We start from the raw sequence: 25,853 nt of genomic DNA on the forward strand, positions 1-25,853 counted from the left end.
TTTCTCAGAAAATAACTTCTACTGACGTCAGTTAACAAGAATACAAAGATCAGGGTTAGAAGTTGTCGCACAAGCTGAAAAATAACTTAAACTTGAGAAATTCACTGCAATAATGCGATGAAGTATAATTAAAATACTGCCTAAATTACATACTATAGGTGGGAAGCTGTGCCGAAGGTTGTAATTTCAAATCTGGAAAAATACAATTATAAGTCCTGCTTTCAAAATCTTACTTTAGTACAAGAAGTACATTCAGCATACCTTATGTATCAAGTAATATAATAATGGATCATGTTTGTGATAATTACAGTTTGATATTTTTGATACCGACATCACAGAAATCATACTGAAGATAAAGATTTAGGATGTTCCTTTATGTCTTCGTTACGTACAGTACCCCAGCTTTATTTCAATCACTTCAGTTGCCCTACTCTGCAATTATTGGCATAAAGAGGGAACTGTTGTTTGTTGTTACAAAGGGTGACAGAGCTAACAGCAAAGTGGTGAATCACTACAATGTTTTTCAGTAGGAATGACTAAAGCACGATTAACAAATAATGATTTAATTATGAACCTTGGTCTTGCCAAACACGCGGCAGTGGGAGGAAGTAAGGTAATGCATTCAAACTAGAACGTTGTCGTTGTTAGACTCATCACTTCTATGGCAACGCACCAGGACTGTCCAGGTTGAACTGTTTTGTTCCTGCATGTGAACGTAGGAGGAGAATTTTCAGTGATCACCTGTGGAGGAGCAGGGTTCCTTCAGATGGTTATTTATTTGTGCTTTGAGCAGTGAACAGGAAATCCCTTTATCGCCATGACGACGCCCTGCACCTGCGTCGGAATGGCGTCAGCCGGGTCCCTGAGCCTCACAGCAATATTATTAGGAAATATTTCCCTTTAGCTTGAGTCAGTGTATGACAGGAGTCCTTGGTGCTCTGATTAAACTACTTATCAGCGGCAGAATGGCTGAGGCCTGGCTAGTGATGCAAGTCTAATCGATACAAAACGACGCAGCTTTTATATTTAGAGTTATCATAATCCATTAGATTTGATCTTAATGTCATTTAAATGTATGTGTTCCTCTGGGCTACACTAGGCAAACTGTGTGGAAGTTAAAGAGAGAGATGAGAGAAAGTGGATTTATGGGAGCAGTGGTTTTTCACAGGCTGCCTTCATCATACATCAAATCCATGCTCCCCTGCTTGCTCACTCTACTTTGGTGGCTGTGATTTTAACAAGTATTCAGTGCCTGAGTGCAAATGAAACTTGAACCTATCATCAAACAGCAGTACATTCATTTAAATGTGTAATCAGAGACCTTTCACACTTTGACAATGGCGTCTCAGGGAGTCCGTAGGTGGACAAGAGCCTCTTCTTTGGGGTCCGTAACCTGTCTCTTGAGTGGGTCCCTGTTAATTAGTCTCCTCTTTGTACTTTGAAATTCATGCTAATTCCAACAATCTACAGTACAGTAGTACAAGTTTTCCAGGTTTCAAAGGTAACTTTCTCAAATTGTGTTTGGAATATGTTGTAAAAATGATATCAAACAAGTCTTTTTCAGACACAGAGACTGAGGATATCAACAAAAATTGCCACACTTGGCATCTCCTTGTGCAGCTTCTCATCAGTTTCATCATTTAGTAGATAGTACATGTTGTTGGTGATAATCCAGCAATGTATGCATATAGACTGTTACATTTACACATTTCGTTGGGACTGCCAACATTATTTTCTTTTAAACCTCTTTGGTCCCGCACAGTGTGGGTAAATGTGATTGTTATGGCTGATCATGTAGGATGAAAGAGGGTAAAAATAGACCTTGCTGACTGTTAATCAGCTAAGTAAGTATTGAGGTAACAACATTTACTGACATCACATAATGTCTTTAATTATTTAAAGAGTGTTGTGCTCCTGAGCCCAAGGGATATCTAAGAAAACAACATTTTATTCATCATCATCTTCTTTTTTCAGACATGCTCATTTGACCTTTGAATGTCATGCAAATATTAGTTGAGTCTCTCATCATAACATCTGCACACTCCCACGAGACATTCACACTCCGCCTGGTGACTTCAGACTCCCCGCATATTAAGAAGACTCAATTATCACACGGACTTGTAGAACCAACACCCTCCCCAACCTAAAACCACACTAAAAACTCACAGTCCAGGTCCCCCACAATCTGAACTATGGATGATAGCAAATGTGATCATCCAACTCTGTCCCAGTTTGTGGTTTCTACACCTCATGCCTGACTTTTTTGACCTCTGCATTTCGAGCAGGCGTGCCTTTATGCACGCTCACATTCATGAACACTTTCATAAAAGAGCTTTATACACAAGACGGGGCCCTACTTAACCCTGGTAAATTGCTAAGGCTCATCGCAAAGTCTGCTCCGACTGTCAGGGTCTTAGTAGACATGACAGAAAGCAGATGGCTCGAGTAGAAGATGAGTATCTCTAAGGGAACACGTTGAGAACGAGCGGAGTCGGAGTACAGTATTAAAACATTAGACAAGAAACAGGGAGGGCAGTATGTGATGATTGGCAGGGGGAAAACGTTTTAGTTTTAGCTGAAATAATGAAGTAGAGTGTTGCATGGAAATCCACCTCAGACTAAACAATATAAAACTTTATTGCCCTAGCCCAGTTGAGTTTTTTAAAATTACAATTTTACAAGTTTTTATTCCAATTCCCTCTAACAGCATCATTATATACTCCAATAAGGCATCCACTGGTAATGAATTAAATGAAAGAAAGTGAAGCCGTTATCATCTCACTCATTTGTAAATAAGTATAAACAACATGAGAAACAATTCATTAAGGATAAGGCTGATTTGCTTCAGCTAAGCGGAGATGCATTTGATGACTTATGCAGTTAAATCATATCAGGATTTAATGTGGAAAAAGCTGCATACAATACATTATGCCAAACCAGTGCACACAGCTTTAAGTTGACACATTCGATCAGTTTGTGTGAGCACACTGTATGCCTTTAAAATGGAAGAGACTTTGCTGAAGGCTTGATGATTTATAAAACACAAAGACAGCACTCTTCAATGACCAGCTTCCACACCCTAAACATCCTCACTGGCCGGACAAAACACTAGACCTCTACCTTTGTTATCTTGTCATTATAATGTGTGTTTGTCTGCACAGCAAATGCAGTGTGTGGGATAGATGGGCTTCCTTAATGTATTCCACTGCGATTTGTACTCATTATTCAATTTTGCCCGCCCGATTGTGACGGCGCAGGCACAAAGTGTCTCTCTATCCATCTTTCTTTCCGGTCCTCTCAATTCTCAATTGTAGATGTGACCTTTCTTTCTACCCATCTCCTCTCTGTCTCTTATTGTTGATCCCTCCCTTACAATCACTTGCTGACCAGCCTTCTGTACCCCAGCCTCATCCCAAGCGGCCGAACCTAATAACAAAGAGTGGGCGGCCATGTGGATTTTGTTGATCTCTCGTCTAGCAGACACTTTATATGCATACTATCTACTCGTACACACTTACACACCAAGTCATGGGATGAGTCAGAAGCGGGGGAAACAGTGGCATCAATGTGGGAGAAGTGGAGAGAGCGGAGGCTGTGAGGGGAGAAACAAAGAGGGTCGAAAGATAAACTGCTGGGAGGAGAGGGAGATTCAGCGGGACCCAGATCAAAGCAGGAGCGTCTGAATGGCAGATCAAGAAGATCAGTTACCATTTCCTCATCATAGCATTAGCATATGCGTGGACTACTGAGGTAATATAACATTAAGGGTCAATCAAAGTCCACACTATGATTTGGACTGCTAATTTGCACTGTTTCCAAGCGTCTGCTGTACTTTTGGCTCATGTTTAATCCTTAGAATAAACAATATTTACTGTACTTCTTTTCTGATCCTGTACTATGTTTGGTAAAGGAATAGTTACATTTATTTTTGCAAAGAATAATCTCTGTCAAGATCAAAACACTCTAATGTCTGTATTAGAGAATACTTCCTTATCTGTATCTATTCAACCAACACAATTGCAGGTCTCCCTTGAAAAAGAGATCTATGATCTCAATGGGACCAATCTGGATAAAGGTTACAAACAAACAAACAAACAATTATATTAATCTGCATCTGTATTCGGATGGTAATTTAAAATGTGGGTCTTAAATCGAGCAATTTCTAACATATTGAATATTAAAGAGCAGGGGTTTTTCTAGAAAAATATTATATGAGGGCAATACTGTGGCGCTAATCAATGGAATAAGGGCGTCAAATGACGGCAAGACGCCCCCCTGGCGGAAACGCTGATCACAGTTAATGCTCAAATGTTACTTCATGTATCTGCCATAATTGTTCCTAATCATTTAAATCTCTGTTTGCAATGTGGTTCCTTTAATCAGCACTTCTCTGCAAAGTGCCTCTCTCCATGAAGTCATACTTACAGCTATGCAGGACACTGTATTAAGAGGGATCGTGGGAAGAAAAAGGCAAAACTGTGGGATGCATTGCCATTCTCTAACTCCAAGCAGAAAACCTTGTTCACCATGGATACTGATTGATGTGATGTTTGCTAAGCCATAATGTTTTTGAATGCATAACATAATCTGTTGAAAAATGACACATGATATACTTGAGTGCAAAATAAAGACATGAAACAAGTATCAGAAAAGATTGAAGTTTCTGGCCCATATTCCTATCCTCATAATGTGCTGCAATTATGAGAACCTAACAGCTACCTTGGGAGCTATTTTCCTACTTTAGACATTTTGTGGTTGGGTAAGAACAGTACGCTCATAACATAAAGACTAAAGACCACAATAATCCTGGTTTGAACCTTTAAAGTTCATTCTTCGTTTCCATATTATCCTATTTTATATATTTAGACTGTTTTCATTGGCGTTAATGAATTGTTTGTATTTTTATTTACTCAAATTGCCTCTTGATGAACAAATAAAATTCATTTGTGAATGTATTATCCTCTACCCTACCCATTTATATTGCATCATTAACCTTTTCGCCTAAATAATTAAGACCAATATTGGTCAATATTGACCAATAACTATTGACTGATACACTTTTCAATTTGAGTGGTGAGCTGATCAGGATGTTCCTTTAGAACTAACACTTCCTCTATTGGTTCTTTGTTTTAGGAACGTACAAATATTTAGTTTATTTCAAAGTTTTAATGTCACTCTGGATGAGGGAGTCAGATAAATGCTGCTGTGTAAAAAAAACATGTTTTTTCTGAAAAGCTGTCATTGCAATTTTCTGAAAATTACCAAAACAACCAAATTATGGGGTGCAGTTCCAGTAACAAGATTTGTTAAATGGATACATGTCTGACAGTAATCGTGTGTTTCATCTCCCCCTTGTGATCAACCCTATTTACTATTTAGTGTCTCTTTCAAATACCAGCCAAGAGCATATTGGCTTTGGCCAAGAACAGCACATATCTTAGCCCACATTTTTACATAATCTCTTAAACCTTCACACATATGCACTTTAACTGGGTTTGGCAACAATAAATAGCATCAATATTTAAATTGAAGCTACCATTTACAGCCTGGAAACCATCAGCTTGGCAACCACCCCACTGCTCTACGAAGCTTACATGCGTCATTGTGAGTGCTGGCATTCATCTCGGCGATATTTATAGTCCAATGGGAATAAAAAAAGACAAGCGAGACAATAACAACTCATTCTTAATCTAACGCGTGTTAAAAATAAATGTATATTTTTGTTTCTTTCTTACTATTTCCTGACAAACAAACATTCAAGCCTTTGTTGTATTAAACCACTAGTTGATATGAGTAATTTATAACTGCCAAGTTTGTTTTACAACTGCCCAACAACACAATTCAAAAGTGAACGCAACTCTAAATTGTTCGCAGGAAGTAATGTTAGGAGTGTTACCTTACATTTTTTACATTATATAAAAAATATTAATTAAAATGAATAATTTGAAGTTAGTAATTAAAATAGCTCAATGAAATGCTTCCAGTGGAGACTGACACATGGATGTCGTTCTGAACATTTCTCTCGTTGTACCCGAGCTGAAAACCACATTATCCAATAGTGCCACATAATTCGTTTTGTGATCTAGTAGCATTAACATAATGCCTGCCAGAGAGTCTGCAATGTGTCAGTTTTCAGCCTGATCACTTCAGCTGTATGCGCTTTCATCAAAAATTAAGGCTGCATTTCTTGGAGAAAAGCAGCTTTTTGTTGTGATACATTCAAAATAGCAAAGTGGCACATTGCCACCCCGTTTAATGGGATTACTCCCTCATAAATATGCATAAATATGCATGAATCACTTAACGAGTGGGATATGGTTCATTTCCCCCATTGTCATGTCCTCTAAAATAACATATTGTAGGGAAAACTGGATGTAGATGATTCTGTGAAATTTTAGCAATGTACCACTGAAAATGTAACCTCCATCGAACAGCCAACAGACAAACAGCTTGTCTCGTTAAATGGGCTGGGGATTTCTCTGAGTGCAAAATAAAGGCCATTTTCCATTTGGTTCAAAGGATCCCTCAAACTTAAAATGTGGTTACCACTGGTATATTCTATATTCATCTTAATCTCCCTCACAAACATTGTATATATCATATTGAAATTATCAGTATTACGTTTTATTGTTTTGTAGAATGGAAATGCAGTTTGTGCAAGGCACTTTGCAATGAATGACCAAGTTGATAATGTTCGAATAGATGCATTATGGATTGATTTCTAGAGTTGTTTCTTCAAAAGATATATTTGAAATCATGTACATAATACACATGATTTTTGTAGTTTCAGTTCATTTAGTTGCCTTTACACAATCTATTATGCTTTTTAAAAGTGATGGTTATACGCTCTCTCCTTTCTACATTTGTATTTAAAGTGTTCATTTGCCAAAAGCAAGAAAAACATTCAATTAACAAAGTTAAAAAAGAATCTTACTGAAATTATCCACATTTCTATGGAAGTAATGCTGGCAACGTTAATCATGTTTTTATATTCAAATCCTATCAGCTCTAGTTCTTGATCATGAGTGTTTAATGCATGTCCTTCCAAATGAAACATCTTGCTAGACATTTTTTTAATGTTTTAAAATCCTGCAATGCGTAACATTGCAAGCAAATATCACAAATGACTATCTTACATGCACTACTTGTACCGTTATCACTCAGCTATCTACTTTCACATCCTATTTCACAAAACACACACACAAAGACACCACTATTCACTCACATACATTAACATTTCCCATGACACACTGTCAATCTCATGCATACAGCATCTTTCTAGATTATTAAACTGTTTACTAATGTCCCTATCTTTAGCATATGCATAACTCGTATTACATCATGAGAGGAACTTCATGTTATATCTCCGATACCATGTCATATGGTAAGGTGAGCTGTAAGACACTGACATTAGGATTACACACAACACAATTAACAATACATATTTTAAACAAGATTGCGTGCACTCAATCTAGCAAAAATAAAGCTGTTTCAAATAAATGTGTCTGTCTATGTCTGATGTAAAACAAAAGCATAGCCTTTAGCATGTGTGTTTGTTTGTTGGGTCTTCTAGCCCTCATTGCGTGCATAAAATACATCTGCTACTGATCTGCTTCTCTACTTTCTGCACAAGGTTTGGGCATTTCTGAGCTGTAGTGGCTTACAGCTGCTTCATGTTGTGTTTGCAGTTCTAGTTTGGTCATGAATCGTACTCTTTCACACACTACCATATACTCACAGTACATGCAAAATATTACTGACAAACTCTAGCATTAATGAAATAAATCATAACTAAACACACAACAATATTAAGAAAAACACCCCTCAACTGTGTATAGTATGGAAAAACAGTAGTGGGTATGAGAAAATATTATTTTGAAGAAAATCATTCATTATCATGAGGGACCTAGCCAGTTCAAATTCTTAAATGATACAAAATGATGGCAACATTGATGCTGCTCTTACAGGGAAATGGAAAAAAGGATCTTTAAAAGTCAACGTAGGTTGGTTTAAGTGCTCATCTTGATGAAAGTGTTCCCAGCAGGCTTTCAAACTGTTTTTCCTTTCAGGAGTCAAGCATTTAAGCAATATTGTCCTAATAGAGTCCTGTGGCGCTCTCTCGAAACAAACAAAAGTAACTAGTAGGATGTCCACATTAAGTCTAACATACCACAACACAACTTTGAGCTCTCAAATGTATATCGTCTTTACATTTAGTACATTACATTACATTAGTACCATTGTTTCCTCAAAAAATACATTTGAAATCATGTAAATAATACGTGATTTTTGTAGTTTCATTTCATTAAGTTGCCTTTACACAATCTATTGTGCTTTTTAAAAGTGATGGTTATACACACTCTCTCCTTACTACATTTGTATTTAAAGTGTTCATTTACCAAAAGCAAGACAAATAAGAATTAACAAAGTTAAAAATGAATCTTTGTTACGGTTGAGCAGCGCAGGGAGGACCCAAGTGCAGACAGACGATTGTGTAACAGCAAAAAAACTTTATTCAAGGCAACAGGATCAACACAAAAACAGACAGGAACTCTATCTCCCTCTAAGCACAAAAAGGAACCCAAAAAACCCCAACAGAAAACAAGAACTTAAATACACACATGGCCAATCAAGACACAGCTGGGGAGGGGAGGGAAAACACAAAGACACAGGTGAACAGAATCAGGTAATCACACAGGAGGGAAAACACAGACAGGAAACAAATACACACATGACAGACAGGGGGTGAACATCCTTGAATGAAAAACAGGAAGCCGACAGTCCTAGACAATTCCAAAATAAAACATAAAATAAACAGATCCTAAAATAATCCCCCCCTCAAGTATTAAAAGTAAGCAGAGGACACCAAACCAACTGAGACCTGTCTGTCCGCTGCATCTATGCACACACTGTACCACACACACACACACACACACACACACACACACACACACACACACACACACACACACACACACACACACACACACACACACACACACACACACACACACACACACACACACACACACACACACACACACACACACACACACACACACACACACACACACACACACACACACACACACACACAGCTCCTAAAACAGGCTACAGCCGTTGTGTATTTTATTGTGAAGCACTAAATGGTTTTAGAAAAATATCCCCTTAGCAAAAAAATCTATAGAATACTATAGAAAAATCTATGGACAAATTCTATAGAAAATTTCTGTAGAATACTACAGGATTTTTGCGGATATACTATAGAAATTGCCTACGTGTTTTACTATAGATTCTGGGAAATAATCTATAGAAAAATCTATGGACACATTCTATAGAAAATATCTGTAGAATACTACAGGATTTTTGCGGATATACTATAGAAATTGCCTACGTGTTTTACTATAGATTCTGGGAAATAATCTATAGAATACTATAGTATAGAAAATATACACTGTAGATGGTTTTTTTGTAGAAAATAGTCTATAGAATCCTATAGAAAACCCCATGGATGCTTTCTATAGAACTGTTCTGGAGAATACCATAGAATTTGTGACCTATATTCCATAGAATCTATTGATGTTTCTATAGAATTTCTGTAGAATATACTGCAGAATATTGGCAAATATTCTATAGAATGTACCTATGGATTTTACTATAGATTCTGCAAAATAATCTATAGAACATTGCTATTGTTTTCTATAAAATGGTTCTGCAGAATTTATAACATTAATTTACGGGAATTGTCCTTAAATATTTTACAGGTTTTACAGATGTATCTGCTCTTTTTACAGTCAATAACGTTTAATAAAAGTACAGCACTAAAACTTCTATGGGCAAAAAAACCGGAAAAAACGGTCAAATGACTGGCAGCAGGCTGCCAAACAAAAACCATAAAATTAAAGTAAAAATACTTTAACTGAAATAAAGTGCAAAAGCAATTAGTATACAGAAATTGTCCTTAAATATTTTAGAGGAAACTTTCCTCTCTTTTCAAAATCCATTGTCTTAAAATGTTACATTAAAATACCTTAAATAAAGTTCTGATGAGAAAAACAGTTTTTTACATTTTCTTTTATTAGATTTGTATGATCAAACACTAAAATAAATACAGAACCTAAAGAGCTAGAATACTGTTATTTTACAGCTTTTTTCTAACATATTCCAATCAAACAGGTTCAACAAAATGACATCACAAAATGTTCTGTAGGAAACAATTACTCTGAAAACTTAAAAATATTTGTAGAATTATAGTACAACTAATGAATACAGCATTTCATATTAAACATCATACTTATAAACAGTAGAAACAAAAAGTAAGTTGAATTTTTTAAGATTACTTTGAAACATTCAACTGAAAATAACAGAAATGGCAAAATGGCGACATATGTTCACATTGTCAATGTGAAGGAGCAGTGTGCAGGATTTAGTACGTCTAACAATGGGGATGTAGGTTCCAACCAATGGATAGCTTGTTCACTCACCCTCCTATCCCAAGTTTGTAGGATAATGTATATTGGCTGCAAAAAACTTGAGGCCCAATCATGTTTCCTCTGTCCATTCTGTGCTACTGTAGACGTGGCAGTGCAACCTAGAGGACAAAAAGATCAGAATTAGAAACGGGTTTATTGCCAGGTATGTTCACACGTATGAGGAGGTGTCGTACATACAAATAAAAAAATGTAAAAACTACACAGATAGCGAACTATATTAAGAAATAGAATGCAATAAATTATAGAATATAAAATATTGGCAGTAAGCAATATTTAAACATTGCATTATTTACCATCCTGTGATCTCCATGCAGAGTCTGCGTTGTGGCTGAGGTAAAGTGTCAGTGGGGGGGGCGGGCCTTGTTGAGGTGCCGAGAGGTTCTGGTCCTGATGGAGAGAGGTTTTGGTCCTGATGGAGAGAGGTTCTGGTCCTTATGGAGAGAGGTTCTGGTCCTGATGGAGAGAGGTTCTGGTCCTGATGGAGAGAGGTTCTGGTCCTTATGGAGAGAGGTTCTGGTCCTGATGGAGAGAGGTGTTGGTCCTGATGGAGAGAGGTTCTGGTCCTGATGGAGAGAGGTTCTGGTCCTGATGGAGAGAGGTGTTGGTCCTGATGGAGAGAGGTGTTGGTCCTGATGGAGAGAGGTTCTGGTCCTGATGGAGAGAGGTTCTGGTCCTGATGGAGAGAGGTTCTGGTCCTTATGGAGAGAGGTTCTGGTCCTGATGGAGAGAGGTGTTGGTCCTGATGGAGAGAGGTTCTGGTCCTGAGGGAGAGAGGTTCTGGTCCTGATGGTGCGCAGCCTCCAGCCAGAGGGTTGTGTTGAAGGCAGAGCTGAAGTCCACAAACAGGATCCTGGCGTAGGTTCCTGCTGTGTCCAGGTGCTGGAGGAGGAAGTGAAGTGATAACTATTAGTAAACCATAATGATGGATGTTATTATCAGGGCATTGATTATTTCATAAGTTTAGAAGGGGGGAACATAGTCTAACAACAGTTAGCTTTTGTTAATTTTACCTCGAGACAAACTTGTGAGACTTGTTTCTGAAATCCCTTTCTCTTAAAGTGAATAAATAAAAAATAAAACAATGGAGGTGACCCTAAAACTAACCACTGGATTGCTTGTCTAACATGACCTAGTCCATAAGTGAGGTAAGGGTGGGAACAATCAAACACACCCTCCCAGGCACTACGTGTTAGCAAAGTACAACTGGGATTTCGAAGAGGAAGATATGCTTGCTCAATTCTTAATAATAAAGAAAAACCAACAAATTGAGCACTTGAGTTTTCATTAGCAGCGCCTAGCTACAGCTGTGGAGCTTCGGTCAATACCACTAATGCCCCTTTCACACCAGCGCCTTTTCAGCTCCGGCTCGGAGCTAGAGCCTGAAAAGCGCCGGGTTTTCCTGTTCACACCGCAGCGGCGCCGGCTCTTAGCTCCGGAATCCGCTTCATTTCCAGCTCCAAAAAATTGTCGGTCCAGATTAGGGCTGCAACAAACGACTAATTTGATCATCGATTAATCTATCGATTAATGAAACGATTAATCGACTATTCGGACTATTACTGTATGCCTTGCACAATTTCTCAAACGCTCTTATTTAGCCATCAACTTTTAGATTTAGCTTGAGGTTGTTTTAGGCATGTGGAAACTAACAATGAAGACAATAAAGATGAATATGCTTTACAAGTCGGGTAGGGGGGGGGAGTAGGGGAAAAAAGGCAGACAGGTTAAGGGGGTGGGGGGGGGGAAGTAGCGGACAAATAAACCTATTAAACTAACTATACAGTGGGGAAAGCCTTGGTAAAAAGGTGCGTTTTGAGGGCTTTTTTGAAAATGTCCAGGGTTGGGGCGCTGCGGATTTCGGGGGGGAGAGAGTTCCAGAGGTTGGGAGATGCCACACTGAAGGCTCTGTCACCAAAAGTCCGCAAATAACTCTGTTACCTCTAATCATTATGTTTGTATAATGTAGTTAGCTCCGTGTGTTGCTGCTAGCATACATAACACCTGACGTGGACACGTTACTGTGGACGGGGCTACAGAGCTACTAGAAAGACAGTCGAACCCGGTGCATTCCTCTGTCTGGATGTGGAGCACTTTTGCTAAATGTTTAGACAAATAGCTCGTGTTACCGCCCTCACATGCTAAACTCTTATTCCACTTTTGGTAACGAGCATTCTCCACATCGAGACGGGTAAAGTTTAACCACCTCGGAGCGCGTTCTCTCCGCCATCTCCCACGTGTGTGTGTTGCTGCATGTTGCAGCTGCCCGTGTGTAAACTGCCCCGCCCCCTCGCAAGCAGGCGGGGGAGAGAAAGATCGAAAATACATCATAGACGCATTTGTTTGTCTTTTTGCATATTAGAAACGAGTTGGCGACACTAAGACTGCGATATAATGTCTTTGTAGCAATAATACATGACATATCTTTTTTAAATGTCTCCAGTACCGATACAAAGACCAATAAAGTTAGAGCTTAACGGGGTGTAAAACACACGTGATGACGTCACCAACGAATCGACGACTGAATTAGTTGGCAACTAATTTGGTAATCGATTTTAATCGATTAAGTCGATTAGTTGTTGCACCCCTAGTCCAGAGGCAAGAGCTTTGGAGCTAAGAGGCGACGTCGCTTACGTCTCTCTTACGTCGAGGCGTGCAGGAAACTAAACCCACCTCCCATGGGTCGACTGTTATGCCTGCCTACAAGCAGTAGTGCCTATAAACACACTTTATAAAGTCAGGCAACACTAACCAGGCTTCGTGTGATTCTGTTTATTTGTACCTTACTTTGACCATCCGTTCGCTGTTATCGATCATTGTGGAGAGAGGCAGACGTGTTGTTTTGTATTATTGCAGCTATCGGATGCAAGTAGTCAGTTTAGCTTCGGTTGCTATGCCAACATCACCCGTTTGATACCAGAGAAACTTTCATAACAGCGTTGTGATGCCAAACAGCGTCAATTCAGACTGACACACATTCACTTAGGCTAAGGGGAACTGGGGATATGCATCAGCTGCTTGTGTGAGTCGGACAGTGGATACTTTAGAGCGGCCGCTGCAGTGTGAGCTAACCGGGAGCTAACGGGAGAATAAACTCCTGTGGAAGAGCTGCACTGCAGCGGTCGGTAAATGCTGCAGAAACACATTAATAAACAATGAACCACGGCACTCTGGAGAAAAGTATAAGGTTGGAGAAGTCGTTATTCAATTTATTCTGGCTTCATGTGATTAAAAGCAACACGATCATCGACCCGACGCAGTTGTTGTTGTTGTGAGCGCCGTAATGGCTGCCGTTGGGGAGCAAATCAGCGATGTAAACGGTGACGTCATGACGCAGCAGGGGCAGCTCTGGAGCGCCAGTGGGCGGTGTGAACAGAGCGGGAGCTGAAAAGGGAAACCGGAGCTGAACCAGAAAAGCTCCCGCTCGGAGCTAGAAACTGAAAAGCGCTGGTGTGAAAGCTGCATAACAGTCTATTTCCTTAAAATGGTACATATCGATGAATCTATATTTTCATCTTCAGGTGATTAAATCTGCATAATGTCCCTGTACAATAAGATTCAAGCATTTTGTAATCCAGTGAGGAAATTCAAGACCAGTAAATATTGATTGATTAAACAACACTAAATAAAATGTTAGTGCTTTCTTCAAACTCAGACTCTCTGCTGCGGCTGTACCTCAAAGACAAAACAATTGTCTTATGATCTTTGTTGAACAAGGTCTGATTGTCCTGTACATGTACAATGTGGGGTATTTTTAAATACTTTACTAAACCACATTCAATACTATGTTAGACACAAGTTAGTTATTACTGTAAGGAAATATTTGTATGTATTCATGCAAACTGTGAAGAAGCTTGAAAATGATTTGAGTAAGAAAACTGTGAACTGTTTTCGGGGCCTGTGAACATTTGGTTTTGTGAGGACAGAGGAAGAGGGGGAAGGTGTGGAGTTGACATACAGTCATCTCAGATCCCTGTGATAAGGAAGCTGAGCCACTGGGATTGGGGACTTAAGATGTGAGCTGTTGATACTAATTTGGGCAGCCAATCACTGGTCTGGAAGGGAGGCGCAGATAACTCCTCCTCTGGTCAGCGAAGTATATAGACAGGAACCCCGCTGTGCTCGCCCTCTCTCTTCACGCGTCGCTGGGACTGGAGGTCCGGGGGCCTGTGGGCAGGAGCCAGGAGTAGGCCAAACTCCTGACAGTACACATGATACGATATGGTTGTGTATGGTAATGTATTTGATTGTATTGCATTGTATATTACCATTAAAATGGATTATTGTTAAACGGTTACTTGTATGATCTGGATTCCCTTCCTGTAAGATAATGGCTTGTGTAGGGACGCGAGGAGATTTGGAAATGCGGCCTAATTAACATTTATATCTCCTAACAAATGGTGACTCGACGCTGAATAAACATGAGCTGTGGAAGGATTCAGAGGACCACACTGGGTCGGGAACAAGCACTTTTAGACGCCTCGGACAATAGCAGGGCCCTGTGGGATTGTCTGTAGGCGTTTCAGAGTGTTTTTGAAGTTTGAATGGAGTATACAATGCATCTTTTTTACCATGTTAGGAAAGTTATATATAACACGTGAACGTTGATCGCCAGGTATAGAGAGTCCTGCGTAACAAGAAATTAGAGCAGTTTAGCGTGGATCTTCAGGTAGTTTAGTCCTGAAGTGGCGTAGGAGCGGTGCAGTTCGTGGGATGTGCGGTGTGAGTCCCACACGACGGAACCTGGATGATCGATATTTCAGATCGGTCCGCCGTTTATAACTGGGGGTAAATAAGAGTCCAAGACCAAATAAGCGAAAGTGTCAGCGGACTTTTATCTGTTAAATCCTTGGGAGAGAGCGCTAACGTCACCTACATTGTGACGAGACCGGCTCCCGTTTCCCTTGTCTGTAAAAATTTATTTGAAAGGCTGACGTAAACATAACGTTGATCGCAAGGTAGGCAGAGAGTCCTGCGTGACGACATATGAAGCAAGTTATCAAGCCGGACAAACTGTACGGGGAATAAATCTGTGTGATTTTTACCTGAATAACCTGTATGAGCATTGTCTATGGATATCAGACATTGAGTCAGAAGAGTGAAGCTCATTTGTGCTCTGCTGCTGCCATCTAGTGGCTGAAAGGGGGGGAAGCACGTTAATTAAGTCAGATAAATAAAAGCGAAGTCAATATATTGCGTATATTTAACTAAATGAGCTGTCTGTGGGTTGTCATTGTTGATTAGTACAGACCTTGTTTTATGTTGGTAAATGTAATGATACAAAAGCAAGCTATTCATCACAATTGTATTTTTAGGTTATGAATAAGACAAAAAGTAGTGGCCTAAGGGATAAGCAGAAAGGTTTTTGAACGCTTGTCAGTTATGACAGGGCGTTTAGGTTTTCAATGTGCGCCATCACGTTAAAACAGGATTGGTGGCATTTTCAGTTCATTGCTTGCTTCCACACGCCTTCCCCCTCCTTGTCTTTTTCACGACTATAGTTAATGCATTAGAACGATTGTCAACTTGCCGTGTTTCTAGAAACACGGCTGTTCCGGAACGGCCTTTCAAAATAAAAGCCAAAGGCCGCTGTTCGCCAGAGATGCCTTCACAATAAAACAGCAATTTGCTTAACAATATATTTAACTTATATTACGTCCTTAAATATTGATTTTAATTCATTACAGATCTAACCTGCTTGTAACACAACTTTGATCAAAATAATAGGATAAGCAAGTGGTTAAAGGGGGTTTCCTGTCTGGCTCATTTGATTTAGAACTGAAGTAAGGGAGAATAGTGTTTTATGAGTCATTCCTCATGATTTATAAAGATAAATCATCAGTTTGTCTGGACTTTGATATAGAGATAGGATCATGGTGGAGAAGGAAGACCTTTTTTTGGTTTCAAATTAAAGAAGAGTTTAAGGATGAAGTAAGCAGGACTTCAACTGGCCAAAAGACATTTTAAAGTTTAATATTCTTGGTTAGCAAACAAGACATCTGATTATTATGTCACACATGATAATCTTGCTATAGAAACTAGCTTAAAATATTGGAGAAAATATGTGGATGTTCTTTCGTAGTGTGTGGAATATGTGATGCTGGAAACATGTACGTTTTTCAATGTATAGGAGAAAATGGTTTCCTGAAAGAGTTATGTTGGGTAAATATGTAGCAATGGATGAAACAATTTTTAGAGTGAGTTTTTTGTAATATCATTTGTAGACATCAATTAGGTTGTTTAGATGGCATTTAACAATTAAGACAGATAGTATGATTACAAAGAGTCAGAGTGGAAAGGGTTGGATTTATTTAACCTCAGTGTGCTAGATTTTTTATAGGTAATGCGTCCCGAGACCTGGACTCCCCCTCTGAGTTAGAAAAGGCTATGATCCCGACCCTCCAAGCAGACAAAAGACCTAACCCAACAGGAAACTCCTCCTTCTCCATCGAACAGACAGAGAACCAGAGCTGAAACGACAACAACAAGACTGCAGCCAGAACTATCTCCACCTGTGGCATCCAGAACCAAACAGCATGCTGACGGGCAGAGATCTACGCTCATCAGTCCCTCAGACAGGACCATGAAGTTCCAAGCTGAGCACAAGAGCAAAGTGTGGGAGATGAGAGCAGAATCTCCCCCCCATAAAAACAGCAGAGAGACTGTAAAGGAGGGGATAAAATGTAAAGCAGTGCAAGAACATTGGTATGAGGGCGCATGCAGATGTAACTGGGCCAATGGCTGACAGCGGATGAAGTTACAGCTGATGGACTGAAGAGAACACAGAATCAGAGGAGTTGGCATGGTCGATTAGAAGTGAGGAGGCCGGGGTCACGGCTTGAGAAAACCAGAGGAGGAGAAAAGGAAAACGGGAATGAGTGAGTTTGCACATAAACACACTTATTCACAAAACGCACATTTAAAGCATAAATACGTAAAGGCAGAAAGATTTATTAAATTAAAAATAGCAGTAAACTATTAGAGTAAAATGAGAACACACTGAGGGTTCAGAATACAACCATATTCTTCAAACTTTTCATCAGGTTAACAAAATATTCTTTGACATTTTTATTCACGTGTGAATAAAGTAGTGGGATAGTTTTAGGAACCACTCTATAAGACAAATCTTTATCTGTATGGATAATGTTAAAGGGAGAGCTGGTGCCAAGCCAGATATAGTATTCCAATCTAAATAATTGATTTCACCATTGTAGCATAGTTATTACCATAGGAAATATGAAATGACTTCTGTTTTTAAATCCTTGATAAAGGAGGGAGGAATGGTTGCATGTTCGGACATCCAGGGTTCCACACACTGCTAAAGAGTTTAACATTGGTTTTTAGGTGGACCAGAATGGATGACATGTGGTTGTTATACCATTGTTATCGTGAACAAAACATAAATAAGGACATAGTATCTGCTTGAAGATGAATGGATTTCATATCCTAGAGGGGATTAGTTATTGTGAAGACTCCACAAGGTATCTACTAATGTATTGTAAAGAACTTGAATTGACTTGATAAATAAGTGAAGATAAGAAGGTGTATGGCCCATAAATTAGTCAAGTGGTAAATAAAAATAGCGGAAAAGAGGGGAACTATTAAAGGGAAGTGGAAAATCAGTCTAATACACACTGATAAAAAAAAAAATAAAAAAAAGGGGGGGGCATGAAGGAAGTATGCACTGGATTTTTATTCGTGTGTGAATTTGGTAGTGTTTTAATTTGTTACAGTATTGATCAGTTCAAAGGGAGAGTTTTAGTAACAGCTCTATAAGATCAGATAAATATTTATTTATATAGGTCATGTTGAAGGGAAAGCTGGTTCTAAACAAAATATAGTATTTCAATTTGAGGTACTGGTTTCATGTTCAGACACCCAGAGTTCCACGCACTGTGAAAGAGGGTAACATTGTTCTTTAAAGAGCCTGTGACACGGTTTTCCCCCATCATCCAAACCCATCAATTTGAGTACATATTGTCCCCTTGAAAACCGTTACTGAACTGATTTTGGATATTTGTACTTTGATAACCATTAATCTGCCTTCAATGTTGACAATTTTCTGGATCTTCTCGCGGATTCTTCAAGTGCCGCCAAATTATGGGTGACGTCATTGCGGGCACAGCGCTCCAGCTGCACCGTCCAGGATCCCAGCATCTGCATGAAAACCTTTATATATATACAGTCAGATGTAAACGCACGATGGCGCACACAGCAGCAAGCTCAGACAGCGATGACAGGTTAATGTTGAACGTGTCTGAGAGCTCATATGAGGCTGAAGGATCGGTTTATGTTGTATCTTCTAAGTTTAGGAATGAGGTGCGTCAATATGGGCGATCATATGGTCATGTAGCCAGTGGTGGACTGGGACTAAAAATCATCCCGGGACTCTCGACCGGCCCACTTCGGTACCGCTAGTAAGCTGTCAACGGGGGGAGTGGGGGATGTAAAATACAAATATAATGTATAATGTCTGTGTCTTTGACATTAGCGCTGCTAGCCACCTGTGCCCTGTACCTACTACGAAGCCAGTTCAACAGACCCTGGATATGTTTGAGTAACAAACAAACTAACAACAACAAACTAACAAACGAGATCTCGCTAAGCGGTCCTACGACGCTGGTTATCAACTCGGTAAATCAAGCCAGGGTTTCTCTCTCCAGCTGAGAGCGCGTTCACGTCTAAGACACGAGTGGATCTGACTTTAATTACATTTGTCTCGAGTGTTTCGTCAACATAATGTGTTAAATAATACTTCTGCATCCAGTCTGACACTGAGTGTTGCACGGCCAGATGAGGCTGGAGAAGCTGACTCAGATAAGGAAATATATGATATATTATGATATTATATGATCGATGATCTGATTGATGATGTAATATGAATGATAAGTGCGACACGTCGGCGTCTTCTCTGCATACGGCAGTTTAAACTGTATTTCCTTTATCCTGTAATATGACTTGAGAGATTTAAACTCCGCACACTGAGTGGATCTCTTTTCTATAGACGCCGGAGGCGGGCAGCGTCAGGTAAAAGAAGTTATTTAGCCTTCTCAAACCTGAGCCTCACGCGCCGCCTATGGGGGATGTGCTAGTTACTTATCCGACCGGCCCACTTCGGTACCAACCCATCGGGATTCGTCCCGATGGCCAGTCCGCTACTGCACCCACAGTCCGCCACTGCACCCAGCCCACGTAAACTGTCAACGGGGGGAGCCTCGCTGCGGGGAAACGGTGGACCTAGTGTCCCGATCGGAGTGGGAATAATAATAATAATCCGTGCATTTTATCCATTAATTTCCCCAACATTGTGGTAAAAAACCACACGTTTAATCCACGTTGTTGGTGTACTACAACTACAAAAAGCATCGGTTTGTTTTCTCATCAGTAAATGCAGACCGGCTCAAACAAACGATTTGTAATCATCATCCTCACTCATCATTTAATGTATCATATGTTCGCCGAATTGACATGAAAGCACTAATAAATGTAGTTTCATCCACTTGAGTTTATAACCACAAAAATAATCGATTTGTTTTTATATCACATCCGACGGGAGGAAATTCAGCAGCTCTCACTCCCGATTTGTAATCCTAATGTAATCATCATCTTCACCACGATCATTTATGTTTATGTCGCCGAATTGACATGAAAGCACTGACACATATGAATATACTGTAGTCAACTTCATTAAAACGTTATTAACGTACCTAAACTCAGTAATTCACCATTTCTACGCATGACACAACACACTTTGTCCGTGTTTGACTCTCGAAGCGTTCCCGCATTGACGTCACTTCCGGCTTCCCCCAAAACTTCAAAATGAGTGAAGGAATTTCCCCGCGATGTTCGAAATTATTGATATTTAACGAAACGGTATCGCTTTTTCTTTTTTAAACTGACGGTTCGAGATTACTAGTAGCCCAATATTTCATTGCACAACAGTTGTTGGGATGGTGTCACAGGCTCTTTAAGTGCACCAGAATTGAAGATAAATTGATAGAATGAGTTATGGAATAAATAGCAGATCTTTACAGATCCTAGTAATGTTTTGACACAAGATAGTGATGTAACACATGTTTCTGAAATAGATCTATTAGTCATTTTAATACTAATTAGGTGTAAATGAATTGCAGTAATAGTAATAGTACAATAAGGAAGTGACATTTTTTTGGCTAGACACTTTTCAGGGAATGTGGGAAACAGCAAGGAGGGGTTGGAGATATCTTGAACATTATAGTTGTAATTGTGAATTAATAAATGATGGCGCTCCATATATACAGATTTGTATAGACGGAGGATGCTGGCCTGTGCTGGAACATCAAAGTCTCTGCAGAGCACAACACATGGCCAAAAAGACTGAGACCAACTGACCGACAGGGTAACTTGGGAAGGCACTGTCAATGACTGACTCTGCGGTGAACCTGACCAAACCTGACTTTACAACCTGACAGTGTGAGTGTGAGTGTGTGTATGTCTGCACCTGATCAGTGCAACTGCATGATTTAAAACGATGACTAATCAAGCATGTTTTGGACTAACACATTATTTTTGTGTGATAATAATGTGTGAAATGAGGGGTTTCCTAACATTGCACAAAAGGGGAAACCGTATCTAATCTGCTCCATGATGTTTCACTCCCACAGGAGGTGGCGGTTTGAAGAATGTGAAATTCAAACTATGAAATTTGGAATTCTGTTTCTTTTAGGACTGAATGATGGAGAGAAACACTCTCACGTGTTTACTGGGAAAAATGTTTGGTATTGTCTTATAATCCATTATGACCTGAAGGTTTTCTTCCCATACAGGTTTTTGTTTACACATGAGAGAATGTGTAAAAAAGGGGGAGTGTAAACTTTACAATGTACATTTTTCATTTAGGGACTGAAAGGAACCTGCTGCCCAACTCCATTGTTCAATCTGACCATTGATTGACAGTTTTAGAATTGACCTGCTCCATATTTGGGGATAAGAGGCTGTTTGGTGAATGTTGACATGTCTCTAGTATTGATTGAGTTATAGCAGGTAACACAGGTAGAGAATCAGTGGCCAAGGGGCTGCCAGAGAGATGTAAGTCCAGAATGGAATACTGGAGAGACTGACCGGTGAGTAATGTGTCAACTAATGTTTCAACAGGTATTAAAGTAACTGAGGTTTGAAATGTAGAAAGAACATATTTACAGTTAAGCTAAAACATAGTAATGTAATGAGACACAATGTAATTTGGACAACATCATGTAACTAGTCTGGTAAAGAAGTAAAAGCCATAGACTTTATTGTTTAGGTCATTATGGGGATATACATTTCATCTACATTTAGAAAGACATTTGATGACAGTTGGTGGGAATTCTGTATTCATTTTTTCAGTGGGATAATATCTAAGCACTGACGGGTAGAAGCAGTATCACCAGGAAGCCATTCACTTTGTTAGTATTGTGATTTTGGTTGTTTTTGAATCCATAAGATTAGTGTGTTTCTTTACCAGAAACATTAGCAGTTCAAATCATATTTTTAGATTTTTAATGGGATCTCAGGGATTTCATTTAAAAATAAATACAGATGCTTGTCAGAAATTCAGAGCTATTGAAATATGTTATTTAGTTTACCTAAAGATGTTGGGGTTCTTATTTAGTGGGCACAGTCCAAGATTCTGAAGCAGCACAATTAATTTAGAAAACCTGTGCACACACGTCTGTTGTTTTAAGACACCCCACCAACAGGCTCCAAGTTGCCACGCACTGGTGGGTTAAACAGCCGAGGGCCCCAGAGCCCGGAGCGTAGGCTTGAGGGATTTGTATCAGATTTCTCCACACAGGTTGCGGACGCCGAAAGAGGGACCCGAGACGCAGGAGGCTGACTGTCAACCCCAGGCTCTCCGGCCCCGACCGAGTGACCCAGAGGACATCCCGTGTCGTCCGCCTACAATCAAAGGGGGACAACTGGTACCACTGTGCGGAGCCAGTGTGCGGCGGGGGAAAACACCTGCGAGGACCCTAGACGACATCAGGACGGATCGGGCTCTCATCATGGAGGTCGACTGGGAGGCATCATCATCGGACCGGAGAAGGAAGATCGGGAGGACATCTATTCAGCATCGACTCGGAAGCCGCCATCAGCAAGCCGGAGGAGAAGGAAGACATCTCGCCGCGGTCAGCGGATCAGAGGGGACAAAGACACGGCAAGCCAGGATGGCACAGGGGACTCCACTCTCCGCTGAAACAGGAGTGTGGGTTAAGTGCAACAAGACGGTGTATGGAGCCAGCCAGGCCTGCCAAGCTATGGGCAGCCTCTACCATGACAGCTGCTTCACCTGCAGCGCCTGTAGTCGAAGGCTGAGAGGGAAGGCGTTCTACTATGACGCAGGAAGGGTTTTCTGTGAAGAGGACTTTCTGTACTCTGGGTTCCAGCAGTCTGCAGACAAGTGCAACGCAGGTGGACATCTAATCATGGACATGCAGGCCCTGGGGAAGTCTTACCGCCCCGGTTGCTTCCGCTGCGTCATCTGCAACGAGAGCCTGGACGGAGTGCCCTTCACTGTGGACACTGAGAATAAAAAGTATGGAGACTCAGCAGACAAGGATGCAGTTTTTTGCAAGTGCCTTGTGTAAATTGCACTCTCTTTTTTAAGAGTGCAAAAGAGGGAATTGTAAGGAAATATTTGTATGTATTCATGCAAACTGTGAAGAAGCTTGAAAATGATTTGAGTAAGAAAACTGTGAACTGTTTTCGGGGCCTGTGAACATTTGGTTTTGTGAGGACAGAGGAAGAGGGGGAAGGTGTGGAGTTGACATACAGTCATCTCAGATCCCTGTGATAAGGAAGCTGAGCCACTGGGATTGGGGACTTAAGATGTGAGCTGTTGATACTAATTTGGGCAGCCAATCACTGGTCTGGAAGGGAGGCGCAGATAACTCCTCCTCTGGTCAGCGAAGTATATAGACAGGAACCCCGCTATGCTCGCCCTCTCTCTTCACAAGTCGCTGGGACTGGAGGTCCGGGGGCCTGTGGGCAGGAGCCAGGAGTAGGCCAAACTCCTGACAGTACACATGATACGATATGGTTGTGTATGGTAATGTATTTGATTGTATATTACCATTAAAATGGATTGTTGTTAAACGGTTACTTGTATGATCTGGATTCCCTTCCTGTAAGATAATGGCTTGTGTAGGGACGCGAGGAGATTTGGAAATGCGGCCTAATTAACATTTATATCTCCTAACATTACTCACATATCAAAGTCTTTTCATCTCCAAGATGGAAGAATAGCTGGGTGCTGCCTGGAGAGACTGATGAGGGACACAGGCTGGCGTCAGCAGCTTTCCACACAAAGCCATCACATCTTCTCTTCCATAGTCCTCGCTGTCCACTGGTGCTCTGTCAAAAGAGTGAACATCACAGCCGTCATGTTAACCCTTTCTTACACAACACCATACAACCAACATGTGTCAAAAGTGACCCGAATTAGTTTTAATTGTAAATATCTTTGCAATAAATTACTTTAACCATTCAGGATTCCAGGTATTCCTCAATTAACCTGTTTTGGATCAACACCAATTTGTATTTTTCCCTTTCTTACTTTTTGAATAAAAATCATGTTTGTATCACTACACTTCTAAGGCACAACATGGGTCAAACATTACCCGTATTCTTTTTGCTATGTTATTTCATGCATGGCTGAGTGTTTCTTTACTATACATTTTCAAAAATAATTAATTTTAGCAGTGATTTGGACCAAGCATGTATGATGTAGTAATACAACAAGTATTTTAGTTCACACAGTGTGACATTAGCTAGTCATGTTAGCTTGTAATATATAGAGCAGAGCTAACTAGCAAGTTAGCCAAACGTTAGCGGTTAGCTGTTTATGCTATGCTAGCTGTTACTGAACATTAACAAACTAGATTCCGCTATAAGAAAGCTGTGAAACTTTACATTAAACTTGGCGACAACATTGTGACACCCCGCTGCATGTTTATGTGTAATTCTCCCGTGTTGGAGACGAGAGGGTGGGGGCAGCATTGCAATAAGCTGTAAACTAATGTTAGCAGCCACCTGTTAAGCCAGGTTTTCCGGGCGCAACATCTTACAAGAAACAGCATGTCAGGGCTTCTTAACATTTAACAACCTATTAATGATGAATACCAACTTAACGGGAAGAAACTCAGCTAACTAGAAGAAGAAATGTAACCTTAAATAAAAAATAAAACATTCACAAACTAAGGATTATCTAAATACATATTTAACTCCATTACAGTTGCAGGACTCACCAGATCTCAAGTCTTCTGTTCTTTGTTGACGTCCCGATACTCATATTTAACGTGTAAAACGATCCCGATATAAATCCATAAAATCCTGCAGCAGACATACAGACAGACAGCTGTAGCTTGCAGGAGGAGACCCACTCAAACTGACGTGGATGTTTCAAATGTGAATGACAGGCGCGGACAGTTCTCATTGGCAGGTTTCTTCGATGACGTTTATATTAACCAATCAGGAGTGTTGTGGACTCATTCCAAACATGCCTGACTTGTCTGCCGTGTTTTGGCTGAATTCTATTTCAATTGCCGTAGCTCTGGCTGTCGGCCAGAATCCGAAAACCATACATTATACTGTAAAACTAAGGCTTATTACTGTGTATTGACCAATGGGAGAAAAAAAAAACAGCAACATAAATAAAACAAGGATAACTGTGACTTGTTGAGTAAATAACAGTGTGTGTTTTAAACCTTGATCCTCCCTGCAGAAATGTCTCCACTTTCTATCATTTTAATTTGTTTTAATGATATTGTCAACTGTAGATGTTTACAAAGTAAGTTAGGAATTTAATGAAAACATATTTATTTACTTTTGTTTCAACATTGGATATTTTGTGTTTGTGGTGGATTCAATCGAATATTGAGAAAATTATGTATGTAAAAAGGTTTTAATTACATTTTACGTTTTTTTTAGTTGACGCTTTTTTTTTACAGTTTTATGATTACCTTAAAATTACAAAGAAAATCTTAAAGTCTTATAATAGTAATACACTTTTATATTACGAGTTACATATTTAATTACAGATAATACTTTTTATTTGACGTACATCTGCATTTATTTTCTGAAAGTGCAAAAATACTGTAAATATTATATAGTAAATTTACTGTAAAAAAAAGGAAATAAACGTTATTTGTGGTTATTGTCAAAATACTGAAAATAATGTTTTGGGTTGTTAATTTATAGTTAATATCTGCCATTTTACAGGATTTTGCAAGTTATTTAAAAAAACATGATACTTACTATAAACATTTACAGTTATTTCCTGTAAAATTACGATCTTTTTTTACAGTATATAATAGACTGCAAAACAGAGTAGAGTACTGCAGACTC

The 25,853-nt window shown here is 39.7% G+C and overlaps 1 long non-coding RNA gene across 1 annotated transcript; it reads right to left on the minus strand.

The window, feature by feature from the left end:
- Positions 1-11,238: 11,238 nt before the first annotated feature.
- Positions 11,239-24,836, minus strand: LOC139434770 (uncharacterized). The gene is made up of 3 exons (XR_011644075.1): positions 24,755-24,836; positions 23,717-23,861; positions 11,239-11,372 (listed from the first exon to the last, which is right to left on the minus strand). It is a non-coding gene; the product is annotated as an uncharacterized lncRNA (long non-coding RNA).
- Between the last annotated feature and the right edge of the window lie 1,017 nt (positions 24,837-25,853).

This window comes from Pseudochaenichthys georgianus, chromosome 11 (genome assembly GCF_902827115.2).
Source record: "Pseudochaenichthys georgianus chromosome 11, fPseGeo1.2, whole genome shotgun sequence".
Lineage (NCBI taxonomy): Eukaryota > Metazoa > Chordata > Actinopteri > Perciformes > Channichthyidae > Pseudochaenichthys > Pseudochaenichthys georgianus.